The sequence below is a fragment of the Vespa mandarinia genome, chromosome 4 (assembly GCF_050613455.1).
Source record: "Vespa mandarinia isolate Hongniang chromosome 4, ASM5061345v1, whole genome shotgun sequence".
Lineage (NCBI taxonomy): Eukaryota > Metazoa > Arthropoda > Insecta > Hymenoptera > Vespidae > Vespa > Vespa mandarinia.
In genome coordinates this window covers 8859936-8872500 of record NC_140813.1, presented here as the reverse complement: position 1 = coordinate 8872500, position 12565 = coordinate 8859936, and the positions used below count along the sequence as shown (strand labels likewise).

The 12565-nt window shown below is 29.6% G+C and overlaps 1 protein-coding gene and 1 non-coding gene across 7 annotated transcripts in view; one reads left to right on the top strand and one right to left on the bottom strand.

Annotated features, from left to right (window-relative positions):
• nAChRa3 (nicotinic acetylcholine receptor alpha3 subunit) overlaps window positions 1–12565 on the top strand; it is a 100782-nt gene that overhangs the window by 43443 nt on the left and 44774 nt on the right. The window lies entirely within an intron of this gene.
• Window positions 3280–3353, bottom strand: TRNAN-GUU (transfer RNA asparagine (anticodon GUU)). The gene has a single exon. It is a non-coding gene; the product is annotated as a tRNA-Asn (tRNA).

Here is a 12565-nt window from a genome sequence, read left to right as displayed (position 1 = left end):
TAAAAAAACGTTATTATATTACCATTTCTTATATACAAGATGTAACAAAATTACGCGGCAAAACATTTGTAATAGATATTTTATATGTAGACAAAAAAAAATATTAGATTCTAATACTGGTTTTAATTAAACTTATCGAGCTTATAATATTTCAATATTAATACTCGTATTAATATATTCATCTCTCTATTCATCTCACAAATTATAAGTTTCATTTCAAAGATCTTCAATTTTCTTTGTGAAATACTTGATAAGATCATAAGAGGCAAACATCCTTATTTTTCAAGATAGTAATTTAATGGAGTAGTATAAAATTTGTGTCTTTTTACATTAAGAAAGTTATTTTTTACAAAAAGATAAAGAAGAAGAAGAGGAGAAGGGAGGAGGAGGAGAAGAAGGAGGAGGAGGAGAAGATGGTGGTGAAAATAATTCTGCGGTGTGTTTGAAGAAAATTAGCCTTTATCAGCATTTGGCACTTGACACCATAAAAATTGGGAGTAGAGTTTTCATGAATTTCCTGAAATATGAGATACATAGATATATACCAACCTCGTTAATGGATTAAGCAAAACTCATTAAAGATCTCTTTGTACTCACACCTATAAAGTAAATGACTTGCTCTCTTTCTCTCTCTTATACATTCACATACATACACTTGCTTTCTGTGCACTGGAGGATTATCTAACTAAAATGAAGCTACCGCCAAACTAGATAGCATACATGTATAATGCAACTCACTCATTCTCTCTCTTTCTCTCACTGGTTCTTTCTTTCTCATTATTTTTAGTCTGTATCGTGGTGGAATGAATATTCGAGAGAATTACATTTGATGAAATAAAAGTAGATATAAAAGAGAATTTGTATTTGACTGATAATATACATTTTCGAAATATCTGCAAATTGAAAATGGTCTTCGGTATCGTCTCTAAAAAGCTTTTCTCTCTGGTTTTCTTTCCCTCTTTTGTGCGATTTAGTAGCTTCCATTTAGTCCTTTATACGTTTTATATTTGATTTCAAAGTTAATCGACCCGATATAATAATATTATTTATAATTATTTTTAATCCTCGAAAATAATATATTATAGATGATATATGAAAGATAAAAATTCATTCTAAGAAGATAAAAAAAATACGAAACAAAGAAATAAAATAAATTTATTAATAAATGGGGTTATTATCATATATTTATACGAAGCAACTATAAATTAATCATAAATTTATTTATTCTAACTATCGTCAAGTTCTTCTTTGCAATAGAAATTGTAAAAAAAGTAATTTTCATAATTTTATAATCTAATAGTAACTAACAATTTTTTTTTCTGATTCATTTCTAAAATAAAAAAAAATACTATGGTGAAATTTTGTTTTATATCTTTTTACGAATTAATAATGACCCTATATTGTTTTTCATTATCTTTTTTGTTGTTTATTTTTCTTCTATTGAAATTACATTATCAATGTGATAAATAATTTTCACACATTTGAAAATTTGGAAATTGTAATTGTTCTTCGTGTTCGTGTATGTAAATGATTTAACAAAACTCGTTAAAAGTCTCGTTATGAACGTGTCTTTATATTACGTTGTCAATATACAGGGTGTTAAAAAAATGGGTTATACATTATAAAGGTTATATTTAGAAACTTCATTGATGTCAAGATTTCGATCCATGTTTATTAGGTATTTTATGCTCAGTTTAAATGAGTACCATCACTACTACGCATTATGTATGTATCCATATTTTCTAACTTCTGAATTCTGTTTTTAATACACTGTATATTTATCTATGCAGAATGTATTATGAAGTAGTAATTTCAATACAAACGAACGTGGCAATAATAGCAAAGTTCTAACGTGTGCCAGTGCCAGATATGTTTGTTGCTTATGTGTGCTCTTAGTCTCTTTTCTCTCTCACTCTCTAGAGATGACTTATTTGATATGAAAAGTTAAACAAAGTTTTGAAGCTTATTTCCCAATGTCATGATAAATTTAAGTTGTCTATATATCAAATTATATTTAAATTATTCACCGACATACATATACAGATTGAACATAGACAGATTGAACAATCTTCTTACTTCTTACATATGACAATCAATTTTCTTGGAACATAATAAATAGAATATTTATTCTTAAGTTTCATTTCTGAGTATTTTATAAATTTTATAAAATATGGTCACTCAGTGGAGCATCAGATGTTCTCTGACCAATCTGCGATAGTGTTAGATCGGACAGGAGCGAAATTTAATCACTAGGATCATTTCTAACTATCATCATTTGCTTAAAGTGGTACAGTTTGTAACCCACTGAATGACGATCAGTACGACCTGAGAGTAGTTTGATCTAGTCTATAATGTCTACTTTTACTTTCGAGAATGTCGCGGCCATCTATCGGCAATACTAGGAACTACGATCTTCTGTGGTTGCTTTCGAAAGCGCACAGCCTAATCGACAGAAACGTGGAAGGATAGTGTAGAGTAGAAAGAGAGAGAAAGAGAGAGAGAGACTTAGAGAGATAAGAGAGAGAGAGAGAGAGAGAGAGAGAGAGACTTAGAGAGATAAAAGAGAGAGAGAGAGAGTTAGATGAGAGATAAGAGAAAGAGAGAGAGAAAGAGAGAGAGAGAGAGAGAAAAGTGAGTCGAGGCAAAGGGGGTAGTGGTATTATAAAGTAACGTAGCACGTGCCAAGCTTAAATGCGATATAGATGTGGCCCATAAAGATTACTCACGATTCTGCAGTATTAATATTTCATGAGGCCCTCTTGTAAAATGTGGTGCCTCGAATCTCTATATTTTCTGAAGAAGAAAGATACACTGTCCTATCCTTTAAAATTGAAGATCGAGTTGCATTACTGATTACGCCATCAGTACAGAAACATGGCGGCTAAGAAGAAGTAATAGTATTCGTTCGAATCCGTGTGTATACTATATACACACATCGTCTACACCTCGAATGTTGATCAGAATGTGCTGGAAATTTCTGTACATGAAACTTGTAAATGGAATGCTATAGATGATAAAATATATTTTATTTATTAACAAAACAGATGATCGTTGACGACGATTTATAGGGATGGAAAATACGGGCGTGTGAAAATTGTACTGTATTTACTTACTTTTGGAAAAATACGTGAAGAATTCGTACGAATTCGTATGCACATTTGATACGTCAGTATAGAAGAAAAAAAAAAAAGAAAAATAAAAACAAAAAGAATGTAAAATTCTAACAACAACGACATGTATATTTAGTTCGATGTTTTTTCTTTCAGGGCAAAAAAAATTCGCCCCCGGGTGGGCTCGAACCACCAACCTTTCGGTTAACAGCCGAACGCGCTAGCCGATTGCGCCACGGAGGCAGTTGTGAATGTGCTTCTTAACTTCTGCATTTCCTCTGTTGCTTCGGCGATATCTTATCTTAATTTAATAAGCATTTGATTTCATTAGTACATAAAATAATAAACACACATATTATCATAATTATTGATAAATAGAATATACCGAGATTAAATCACATTTTAATAATATTTACGTAAAATTTTGTTATTATTTTTATATAAATTACACTATTTTACGGATAAAAAATGATCCAAGATATATTACTGATTTAATATCATGTTATTTTCGTTTTATTATTTCGGACTCACGTAATGTTTATAATTAATATTTTATTGCTTTTTCTTTTCTTCTCTCTCTCTCTCTCTCTCTTTCTCTCTCTCTCTCTCTCTCTCTCTCTCTCTCTCTCTCTCCCTCTCTCTCTCTCTCTCTCTCTCTCTCTCTGCCTTTCTCTCTTTCTCTCCGTTTTACTAAATCTCTTTAGTTCTTTCTTGAACAGAATTTGCTCACTCATTCATTCTCTATTAGTCAAACGGGAGCAGGTTGATGAGAATCATTCTTTCGAACTGTAAGAAAAAGAAAAGCGAACAAAAAAATAAAGAAAGCAGCAATTTACTGACTGTTCTTGGCATCTTATTTCTTACTTCGCACTTTTCATGTTTGGTCTTCATTATTTTTCTTTTTCGTTGTCGCAGTAACGATAAAACGAAACGAATGATAATACGAGTTGATCTTTTTTACAATCCTTTCAGATGCATACGAATGTGCAACATATACATACATACATACATACATACATACATACATACATACATACATACATACATACATACATACATACATACATACATACATACATACATACATACATACATACATACATACATACATACATACATACATACATACATACATACATACATACATACATACATACATACATACATACATATATACATACATATATACATACATACATACCTACATATAAATACATACATGAAAATATATATATTTCATCTAATTTAAGCAACTTAAATATTTAAATATTTTATCTCTTATGATAGGAAAAGATAGTCAGAGAGAAACAATATTTTTTATTACTTTTTATTTATTTTTTAAATTAATTAATTTTTTACTTTTTATTATTTTTCGATTAGAAGGGACAAATATTATGATAAGCAAAAAAATTTTTTTTCAACGTCATCCCCTACCTCCCTTCTCCACTCTTGTCTGTCACATTCCTGTTTCCTCAGATGAGGATTTTAAATTCATTGATTTTTTTTTAGGTAAGTTCACACATATTTATATCTCGAGTACAAAAAATTCATTGTATAATATCATTGTTTTATGGAAATAATGTCATCTCTTACAATTACCAATTCGAATAGATCAAAATGAAATTCTATATCGAATGCAATTATGTATCCAATGTTCACAAGGTTTTTCTTTTTTATGTATTTCAATGTTTAATCTTAATCAGAAGTATTGACATTATTGTAAAAGATATTAGTCTAACTATTATTAATTAAGTCACAGTAGATTAAGATATTAATTAAGTCACAATAGATAAAGATATAAAAATAACCAGATTAATTTATTCTTAATGAGATTTTACAAAATCTTCATGTTGATATTGATGAACATTATTTCGAAGACTTGTTAAGATAAATTTTTCTTTTTTCGATCGATCTTTTTGTTATATTCATTATTCGCATTAATTGGTTAAATATTGTGATTTTTTTTTTACACACGGTCTGTTTGGTCTACATTTCCACTACATTTCAATTGCATTTCACGATGACATAAGTACGTGTAGTGAAATTAAAAAAAAAGAAAAAAAAAAAAAGAAAAAAAGAGAAAAAACTGATGATTTCGAAAATCTCGATAAAAATAATCTCGTGAAAAATGGTATGCCTCTTCTAAACAGACATTGTTTATCTATGACATTTTTTTTTTCAACGATAAAAATTAAACGAGATATCTAATATGTTCAATTTAGATGGAACACCCTACATATGTATAATTCCTAGTTTACCCTTCCAATTCACACTATGATATCATCATCATCATATATCATTCAACATGATATTCCATAACAGTCGGATGATTACATCAGTCGGATCGATATCATCAGAATAATTTACGTTTATAAGAATGCAAACGAATTACAAATACCGGTGCATCGTCATCGTCATTATCATCGTCATCGTTATCATCGTCGTCGTCGTCGTCGTCGTCGTCGTCGTCATCGTTGTCGTGCATTTAAAACGCTAGAAATACATTCACATTGTTATATTGCTCACGTGTTGAGCCACTTGAAATGAAACAAGTCAGCATTTGGAAAAATACAATAAGAGAAAAGAAAGAAAAAAAAAACGGAACAATAAATCTATTTCCTGCATTCCGTTTCTCGAGCTTTTTTGATATTATATAACTTTTTGTAACAAAAAAATTAAACAAAAAAAGAAGGAAGGAAATAAAAGATATAAAAGAATGAGATATTAGATGAAAAAAAAAGGTAAAATAATAATAATATCAAGGAAAAATAATAATAATCAAGAAAAATCGCTTTGATTGATCTCTGAAGTTATTCGGAATATATCGAAATGCATATATCGTGTAAATATATGTATTTACAATGACAGGATCGATAACGTTTTTGTAAGTGGACTTATCGCGACATTTACAGGACAAGTAACAATACTCCATGTTCTAGGTATCTATGTACATACATACACATACATGTATGTGTGTGTGTGCGCGTGCGTGCGCGTATGCGTGTGTGTGTGCGCGTGTGTGTGACACGATCACTCTCTCCAAACTTCGACAAACATGCCAATTTTTCGATCGAACGCTTCTCATCACTGTCAGTAGAACCTTATCCTTAACTCCAGGCATTCGTCCGAAAGAAATCCAGGTGCAGGTGTACCTTTTGTCAGGTAGTCGAGGAATTCTATATCGGTTATATTGAAATATTCACAGGTAAAATAGTAAATTGAAAACTCGCATTGAGTTTAGCCATTAGGATTTTCCAATAAAACTGACATCACAAATTTTGTTTTTTCTTTTTTTTTTTTTTTTTTTTATCGTAATGACGTCGAAATTATTTAAAAAGTAAGAAATGGTACTTATAGTTTTATCCTTTTTTCTTTTTCTTCTTTTCTTTCTGAATTTAAGTAATAAATACGAAACGACAAATTTTGTATTTATTTGAAGTATGACAAATAAAATTATTAAAAATGTATACACAACATATTTAAGCACACATGCATCGAAAATGAACATTCACGGAAATAATGGTAATGATAATAAATTCTTTTTGGATAAATATACATGGAAATATCTAAAATATTCTTCAAAAAGCTTTAAACGAATTGGAGTCGAGAATTTGTATCGTTTCTACTATAATGTGAAAAAAAATCGACGTGTTTTTGGTCTGTCTTTTTTGTTATTATGCCATAGCTGTTTTTGTCGTTACCATTGACACAATGAAAAATCGACGAAATCGTTTGTTACGTTATTCGAGCAATATTCACTCGTTGATTTGTTGAATTTTTGCAGGATTGGTTTCCTCTGGTATATACGTATATATATATATATATATATATATATATATATATATATATATGTATATATATATGTACATACAGACAAACATATATATATACATACAAACATATATATATATACATACAAACATATATATATACATACAAACATATATATATATATACATATAAATATACATATACATATAAATATATATATACATATATATATATATATTCATACATACATACAAACATATATATATATATAAATATATATACTACGTTTTTCTGTTTCGTAGATATATAGTTTTGTTTAAAACAAAAAAAAAAAAAAGAAGAAAAATGGAAAGAAGGATGTGCGAAAAAATTTCGCTTTTACGGAGCTGCACTTGGCGTTTTTTTTCTTCTTTTGTTTTTCTTTCTTTCTCTCTCTCTCTCTCTCTCTCTCTCTCTCTCTCTCTCTCTCTCTCTCTCTCTCTCTCTCTCTCTCTCTCTTTCTCTGTTTCCTTTTTCACGAATAGAGAACTATCGCGGTACATTTAAGTGTGTGCTCTCGTATGACAAACCATAAAGTTGCCTTTACGATAGGCGACACCCGTCGGAAAGTAGAAAAATGTTCACCCGAGCCTTGCGTCTAAGCACAAAGAGATGAAATTTTGGTCATAAAGGGAAACGTTCGTTTTTCAACGACCAGAAAAGAACTAACGTAAAAATCCACAAAGATCAATTTTCCCATCTTCAATTTCATGATCTTATTGTTCTTTTTATGTGTTTCGTACGTTTAATAATTTTTTTGTATTGTCTCGTTAATGTCATCAATATTTTTCTATCTTTTATAGATTTTTTATATATTTATATATATATATATAAAACCTCTTAATATATATATATATATATATATATATATATATAGAACCTCTCAATTGTTTATCAAAGCAATAATATCATGTGGTGTATGTATAAAAAACATACTTTTCAAATATTATAGTTTCGGTTTTATCTGTAAACAATATAAACGTTTATTATTATTGATAATAATCATATACAAGTATCGACGTTCTTTTTTCTAGCTCTTATCAAAAAAATAAAATATAAACAATCATAATAACATTATTGGTATTAACAATTATTATCGAAATAAATGAGAATTAAAGAAAAATAAAAAAGAAAACACGGGAATTATATTTTTAGTATTAACATCAATGGAGCGGCGGTACTATTGGCCGCGTTAATCTTGGACCTAGTCGACGTTTTACATCGGCCGTCCAGAAGAACGTTGACGTGGAAAAGTTTAAGCACTTGAAACAAATCATGATCTACGAGAAACTCCCGCGTTAGGGCTCGGCTTGGGTGTTCGAGGGAGCGCCAACGATGGTTACTCCGACTTTTTAAGGCTGGACGGCTTCTGACCGTCGTTTCAGACCAAGCCACTAATTAAGAAATACTTTCCTTAATGTCTGGCTTAACGATCGAGAAACGCATGTTTCTAATCCATCCTGTTTGTTCTTCTTCTTCTTCTTCTTCTTCTTCTTCTTCCACTTTTTTTTCTTTTTTTGTATTATTATCGTCATCGTTTCAATCATTGTTAGAGTTTAATATTAATTGATTTCTTATATTAAAAAACAAAATTAATAATTAATAAATAACAATGTCCTATTTTTAATATTCTTTAATAAGTTTTTTTATTTAAAAATTTTATGGAAAAGAAATATTCTATTAGCTATTAGGTAAATATTAGAGAAGAAAGAAAGAAAAAAATTATATATATATATATATATATATATATTTTCTTTTATGAAATTTAATGAAAACTTATTATATTTTATATCTTACATTATGCATTATAATTTATACTATTAAATATTAATACTTTATAATTTTGCCATCATATGAATTTAATGATTGAAGCATTACAAACAGTTACAAGTGATTATTAAATTACGATTATAGAAATTTATATATATATATACATACACACACTTATTTTGTATTTATATATAAGAAAAAAGTGAACTCTTCGTTATTGTAGATATAAAATTTTGTATAAATTTTGTTCATTGAAATAATTTGTTATTATCAATGCTATTTTTTCATAACAATATCTACGCTTTCGATGCAATTTGTTTTTGTTGAAAGTGGGACGCCTTGGCCATATTGTATGTAAATCCTTCCTTTTCGAAGGTTAAGATATTTTCATCCTATTTTGTACCCGTCCACATCGACTTATCGTTCGGTGTGTTACTCAGCGTCGACCCTTACTTTTAACAACGTAAATCTCGAGTAATCTCACGGGGATTAATTAATTGAATACACAATGATGGTTGTTCGTCCGAGGCCTCGTTAAGTGAGACGCATAGATCTTAATATCTTTCTACGTAAATGTACGAAAAGGCACATCCTTTCAACCCTTCTTTCTTTTTTTTCTTTTCTCTTTCTTTTTTATTTTTTTTCCTCCTCCTCTTTCTTACTTTCTTTCTTTTTTTTTTTCTTATCTTTTTTTTTTTTTTCGTATTATAAATCTCCAACCGAGAACTTTCGTTTTCATCAGAGTTTCGTCATTAATTAAAAGATAATTCCACTTGTCCCTTTGTATAATAAATAAAACATTAAGATATTCTACATCCTTCCTTTTATCTATCCACAATGTTCTTCTTTTTGCTTTTCAACTTTCCCCTACCTTTTACACTCTCAGTATTTTTTGTAATTATTATATGTGTAACCCTCTTTTATCCCTATAAAATGATATATTTGTTTCTATCTTTTATGGTTATATTTATTTTTTGGATCTTTATATATAAAACTCTAAATATTAATATGTTTGAATGAATGAATAAATTAATTTTTTAAAATAAAATTCAAATTATTTGCAAGAAAGATTCAAAAGTAATTACAGTTCGGCTCGACTTTCGGTTTCAAAATGGCGGTATTGTTAAAAACATATAAGATATAAGATAATACATAAAAGATCGTATAAAAATATTTAAAATAAGCTGAGTATCCTTTGAACAACACAGAGGTGCTTGTGTTTTTATTTTCTTCTCTCTTTTTTTTATTGCTAATAGTAACTTTTTCTTTCTTTGTATTGTTTCTGAATTATTTAACAGTGAATTTAAGTAACGAGAGAGTTCATTCTTCTCTAGATCGGAACGTGTAAGAGTAGAAAGGAGAGAGGTTCGAAGGAGCAACAGGTGATTACATGAGTTCGGCAAATATCGTCCAATTAAGCATTACCAACCTAACGCGTATCATGAGCCTTCAATGTAACGTCTGCTACGTTAGCAATGACGACGTTCACAGTGCAGTTAACGACGTTGTTCTCTGAATTTTAGTCATGCGGAGAACTTTCCCATTTGATAGTGTCGTAATTAATTCTGTTATTCACCTATATGAAATTTCATTCACACTATATATATATATATATATGTGTGTGTGTGTGTGTGTATGTATGTGTTTTGAAAAATTTGTATTTCTTTACACGAAACGTATGATATTTTAGAAGAAAAAAGAGCGAGAAATTCGAAAATATTCAAAATCTTTCTTGTTCTTGTATAATTTACTTTTGTATTTACTTATGTGTTTATACGAGTGGGTGCGTGTGCACGTGTACGTGTGTGTGTATGTATGTTTATATGTGTAGAAAATCGCCAGCAAATTCCAGGACAAAGTCGTGTCACGAGAACAACTCGTTGCGGGGGCTCTCGCGAAACACGTTGTGCACTATCGATGACGGAGGAATATTGGGATTTTCAATTGAACAGTTGGACGTCCTGGAATTCAAGTGCTTCCGATGGCCGAGGAATGAAGTAATCCACGAGGAATGAACGATTCTCTTTGTGTTCGGTACGCACACATATCATACGGAAGTGTGCGATAAATTTTCAAACGCGTTCATCGAGGACGATTTTTTTCTTTTATGTTGGAATATTTAAATCGAGAATCCATCATCATTTTTATTTTTTTTTCACGTGTACATCATTTCGTTTGTATTCCATTCTTTTTTATATTTTCAAATGTCGCCAGTCCATCGATATATATTTTTCATCGAATTTCGAAAAATCTGGTTCGTTCGGAGATCAAAGTATTCTCCTTGTTGAGAATAAATAAATAAATAACAAATAAATAAATAATAAATAAATAAATACTAAAAACGAATGCAATAGCATTACGTTACGTTCTTGTCGTGCGAAAAATAATTTATCTTATAATCTAGGATCGTTATCGATGTGCTTTTATTATAGTGCTATCAACGAATACGAAAATAGCGTTATAGCCTTCGAAGTGGAATCCTTTTTTATATACGTGTTCGCGCGTGATCTATCAACGTCCTTGAATATATCTAATCTCCACATGCTCGGACAACGCGTTTAAAAATTACTTTACATGGGATTAAAACATCTGAATAACCTCGACAAAATTGTTTGTGAAATTTCTGTAGAATGTTAAATTCTATGAGAGATTTCGTTTGACACTCTCTTTCTCTGTCTATCTGTCTTTTTTTCTTTATCTATCTGTCTTTCTTTCTCTATTTCTTCTCTTTTTTTTCTCTTTCTCGTCTTCATGAGAACATTCACATGAATTTCGCTCGAGAACTCAACGTTGGAACTGCTCAAAGTATAGGGAAACTTCTTTTTTTCTTTTTACTTCTCGCATCTTCAATTCCACAACCGAGTTTCGTATTATTCTAACATCCTTCATTTCGATTCTCTCTTTCTCTTTTATTTCATTCCATTTCATTGGTTTTCCTTCAATTTTTAGATGCGACCACAGGGAGTTCACTATTCTCTTGATATCTTAAAAATTCTAACGAATGAATAATTCATAAAGTAATAGAGATGACGAATTAATGATTTATAGAATTTTATTTTTATAGGAATATTAAATATTGTACTTCGAGATTGACAATATTTTACATTTCATCGATAATATTGTTAGCAAATATTAATTATCAATGATTATTTTAAGCTCCTTTATGATATGCAACATATTTATACATATTTGTAACGTGTGTTGCCTGTATAAGGGGCTTAAAAATGACAATATCGACGATATAATATAATGTCGTTTTTCTTTGGGCGTAATATTTAATAAATCAATTAATAAAGGAAAAAGCAAAGCATGAAAATAATGAACTTTTGTCTCCAATTAATGTGAAAATTATTAAGTAATAATTGAATTATTTCCGAAGTGATATAAATTGAAGATAGGAAATGTCAAATTGATATTCGAAATCGGTTTCTGCATATATGATTTTATGGCAATTAATAAATTTTATTGATTTAATTTTACTCTTAAAATCGTTATAATTTCAATTGTTTAAATATTACGACAATTGAAAAATCTTAGATCATTGAATTCATTTGTATGAAATAAATTTGTCTGTCTAATTATGAGAGAAACATTTCCGGTGGTGCTTTTTTCGTGTAAATTAAAGTATGTTGTACATCTAATCGCGACTTAATTCCCTCGTTGCATTCATACAGAACGTTCAGTACGTTTCCTTTTCATCAATGTACGAGATCTCATCTTCTCCCTTTGGATATTAGACGGGTTTCTATCTAATTGCGCTTGTAATTAAGATAATTATCGCGATTTCATTAGAGATCCACGAGACGAATCGAAGTCACAGAGTTGCATGTTGTAAGAGGTTATCCATCGTTATCGCGTAAATTGAGAGCACTTAT